The 4,706-nt window shown below is 45.3% G+C and overlaps 1 pseudogene; it reads left to right on the forward strand.

The window, feature by feature from the left end:
* Positions 1-1,030: 1,030 nt before the first annotated feature.
* On the forward strand, positions 1,031-2,705 carry LOC136147484 (TAF5-like RNA polymerase II p300/CBP-associated factor-associated factor 65 kDa subunit 5L pseudogene; annotated as a pseudogene).
* Positions 2,706-4,706: the final 2,001 nt, after the last annotated feature.

Raw genomic sequence — 4,706 nt, forward strand, 5'->3', positions numbered from 1 at the left:
AAAGAATAGGGCACAACTGGGAGACTAAGCACAGCACAGCACAGAAATAATGTAAAAACTATAGCAATTTGGAGCTGAAAAATACAACCGGAAGGAACATTCCTTAGAGGGATCTACTAGAAGATTTGAATTGGCAGAACAAAGAATTAGTGAACTTGAAAATAAATCAATAGAGTTTATGAAACCTGAGTAATAGAAAAAAATGAAAACTAAAAAGGTGCAGAGAAATGTGGAAAATCAGTAGGCTCACCAATGCATGCAAAACAATTAGCAATGTAACAGTAAGTAAAAGACCTATTTAAATATAAATAGACAAAATGCACCAATCAAAAGACACAGGGTAGCTGAATGGCCAGAAAAAGAAGACCTATCTAAATGCTGCCTACACATAACTCACATAATTTAAAGACACAAATAAAAAGTGTGAGAATGATGGGATGGAAAAATACATTCCAGGGAAATGGAAAGTTGGGGTAGCAATACTCATAGCAAACAAAACAGACTTTCTTTAAAACAAAGACTGTAACAAAAAAGAATAGAAAATGAGGGGAAAAAAATTTAAAGAAATAATAATTGAAATGTCTAAACCTGATGAAAAATTTTAATCCACACGTCCATGAAGCTTAAAGGACTCTAAGTAGGATAAACGCAAAGATACAGAGAAACATCACAGTGAGATGATAAAGAGGAAATATAAGGCTTCAAAGCACTGTAAACTAAATTGACCTAACAGAGCTCTATAGAACACTTAAAACAGTAGAATATATACTCTTTTCAAGTGCACAAAGAGAATTCTCCAGGATAGGCCACAGAACAAAGTTCAATATATTTAATAGAACTGAAAGACTATAAATGTCTGTGAGGGCCTGGCTCAGCCCAAGGTGGCTCCAAGTCAGCCAGTCACCTCAGTCAGTCATCTCTCGGCTGCCCTGGGAACCCCGCGGGGGCTGAGGGGCATGGGGCATCGCAAAACCCTGGTGGTGGCGGCAGTGGCAGTGGGGGAAGCAGGAACCGTCTGAGATGTTCAGTCATGACACGAGTGCTCACGGAGCAGATCCAGACGACCGCGTCCTGTTACCTCAAACGTAGGCAGTCAAGGATGTGCCCTGCCGGCTGAAGCAGGGACTGCGCGGGTTGCAGAACGCCCAGGAGATGGCAGCCAGCCTCGCAGCCCAATCAGAATCTGGTTGTGACTTCATAGTGTCTGTAGCCTCTTGCCAGGGAGAGACCCAGCAATATGAAGTACAGTTACGAAGGCTGTGGAATTTTCTCACCGACTCTGACTCCCAGCAGAGCCGTGAAGTGAGGAAGCCAGCGCCGATGACGTCATCGAGCAGCTGCGAACCACGTGGACCAGGCAGGATATCCTGTTTACGCGTAACTTCCGGCTACGTGCCTTCCTGGACGACAAATTCGTGATCAGTCGACCGGGAGACAAGGTGCAACTCCTTTCGCAGTTTCCTCCAGAAGAACGACATCACGCCTGACAGAGTCCACGCCTGGCAGAGTCCTCGCCTGGCGTGTTATACCTGGACGTGCGGCCCGCCGAGAAGATGGACCATCAGCTCTGTGCCAGCGGTGTCTCCTCCGGTGGTGAGGGCAGCAGCCTAGAGCCCCCTGACATGCCGAGACCCGTCCTGCAGAACGAGGAGGCACTGGAGGCCCTGCAGGAAAGCATCAAGCGCGTTCGGGATGGCCCCCCGTCCCTCACCACCATCTGCCTCTACGCTTTCTACAACACAGAGCAGCAGTTGAACACGGCAGAGGTCTCCCCGGACAGGAGGCTGCTTGCCGCGGGATTCGACAACTCCTGTATAAAAGTGTGGAGTCCGCGTTCCAAGAAGTTTAACTCCGAACCGCGTCAAGTCGACGCGTCTCACATCCACTTGGCTCGTGATGTCCCGGAGGAGGACGAGGATGACAGCGCAGGTCTGGAGATGAAAGTCCTGCGGGGACACTGCGGGCCAGTGTATGGCACCAGGTTCCTCCCGGACAGCTCTGCGCTGCTCTCCTGCTCTGAAGACACGTCCATCAGGTACTGGGACCTGGGCAGCTTCACCAATACCGTGCGGTACCAGGGCCACGCCTACCCCGTGTGGGACCTGGACATCAGCCCGCACAGCCTATACTTCGCCAGCGGGTGCCATGACCGCACGGCCCGCCTGTGGTCATTTGATCAGGCGTATCCGCTGCGAATCTACGCCGGGCACCTGGCGGACGTGGACTGCGTCAGGTTCCACCCCAATTCAAACTATTTAGCCACGGGCTCGACAGACAAGACGGTGAGGCTGTGGAGCACCCAGCAGGGGAACTTGGTGAGGCTCTTCACCGGCCACCATGGCCCCGTGCGCTCCCTGGCCTTTTCCCCCAATGGTAAGTACCTGGTGTCTGCGGGCGAGGACCAGCGGCTGAAGCTGTGGGACCTGGCATCCGGGACCCTCTACAAAGAGCTGCAGGGCCACACGGACAGCATCACCAGCCTCACCTTCAGCCCGGACAGCAGCCTGATCGCATCAGCATCCATGGACAACTCAGTGCGTGTCTGGGACATCAAGGGCACGCACAGCTGCACGCCCGCAGACGGCTCATCCAGAGAGCTCCTGGGCGTTTTCACCCGCCAGATGAGCAAAGTGCTGAGCGTGCAGTTCATGGCCTGCAACCTCCTACTGGTGACTGGAATCACACAAGAAAATGAGGAACCTTGATTTGTATATTTGATGTCATGGGCTGGTGCGTGCAAAGGGCACAAGACTGCAAGTCTTAGGACAGACAGATGGAATCACTGCCTGACCGTGAAAGACCCACAGATCTCCTGAGCCCACCACCCTCTTCTCAGTCCTTCCCCAGTGTGGAAGGACAGGGGGAGGAAGGGTGGTGATGGGAATGAACCTGAAATCTGGAATCACAGAGATACCGCTGTGTCCTGCTGTGGCTCTTTCCTGTCTCTGGCTCCAAGGCGGCCTTGCTTCACTGGGGCTGCACTAGGCGGGAGGATGTTTCCTGGGCACCCTCCGTGGAGCAGTGCTGCAGGGTCACTGAGTGGAAGGGACTCTTATTAGGGTAAGAATGCGAGGGTGGGAATTAGGAAATGGGTAGGGTCGTGCTGGCAAATGTCTTTCCTTTTCCGTGATTGCAGAGAACTGGGACTTTTTATTGTTGATAAGAAGAAACCTAGCACTGGCAGAGAGGCTTCTCTGCTCTCATCTTTCAGGTTTTTCTCCTGGCACTGGCTGTGATACTTGGAATTTTGAGGTTCAGGGGATTCAGAGAACTTGGTTGCACAGTCTGTTGGGAGAAAGGAGAAACTTCTGGGTGACAGACGGATCACTCTAGCTGACGTTTCTAGAAATGGATATGTGGATTTCACGGAGGAAGTCTTGGGCTCTTGCATCCATGATGGGAAAGAAAGATTATCTTGGAGATTGCACCTCTATTAACAGTTCTGTCCCCTGAAAGGTCAGACTGAGGTAAAGAAATGAAAGTAATTGGAAGTGAAAATACTTCCAATTGAAAGTGTTGAAAGATAAAAAGTGTTGAATTTCCAGATGATTCTGAGGTGTGGCTTTTCCAACGTCTTTTTTTCCTGAGATGGTCCCTTCTACTGCCTGCTTTGCAATAGCAGTTTAATGAACAGTCTGTGAAACATATCTTAAGTGTGAACACCCGCATCAAAACTGCACTCTGAAGATGAAGCAACTTCAGATTTGTTGGATTAAATAATTCTGTTTCCTGAAGAGAGTTTTTTGTATTTTGTTTCCTATTAATATGTATTTAGTTCCAAAAAATAAAGGCTTATGATCTTATAACCAAAGTGGAATTAAATTTAAGTCAATAATAGAAAGAAATGGAGGAAACTCATAAATGTGAAAATTAAAATAGCACACTCCTAAATAACTAACATGCCAAAAAAGAAATGAGAAACTATAAATTACTTTTAATGAAATTAAAGACACACAAAAAAATAAAGACACAAAACTTATGAGTTTCAGTAAAAATAATGCTTAAGGGATTTTTATAGCTAGAAAGGTCTACATTAAGAGATCAATAACCTTTCAACTTAAGAAATTAATTTAAAAAAATAAAGCCTATGTCCAAAAGAAAATAACAAATAAATTAGAGCAAAAATTAATGAAATAGAAAATAGAAAAACAATATAAAAATCAATAAAACCAAAAATTGGTCATTTGAAGAGATCAACAAAATGACAAAGATTTCATTATGTTGACAGAGAAAATAAGTGAAGATTCAATGCAAAGAAAGAGAAAAGAGCAGATACTCCTTTTGACTCTACTAATATTAAAGGGACAGTGAAAACCATTTGAAAATAAAAAACAGGATAAATGTACAAATTCCTGGAAAAACAAAAATTAACAAAGCTGAATTCAGAAAAAAATATATATATAGAATCCGAATAGTCATATAACAAGTGAAAGGTTTTAATTAGGAACAAAAAACTCACCAGCAACAACCAAAAGTCCAAGCTGATATGGTCTCACAGTTGAATGTTTGCCAAACATTTGAAAAATTAATTTTATATGGCCAATATTTTGATATGCCAGTATTGCCCAGATATCAAAAGAGATGAAGACATAATCATAATAAAAAATAACACTACACAATAGTTATCTATTATGAATACAGATTCAGAAGTGCTCAAAACAATATTAGCAAGTCAAATCCAACAGAGTGTAATAATAGGCTAATCT

Source organism: Muntiacus reevesi, chromosome 15, assembly GCF_963930625.1.
Source record: "Muntiacus reevesi chromosome 15, mMunRee1.1, whole genome shotgun sequence".
Lineage (NCBI taxonomy): Eukaryota > Metazoa > Chordata > Mammalia > Artiodactyla > Cervidae > Muntiacus > Muntiacus reevesi.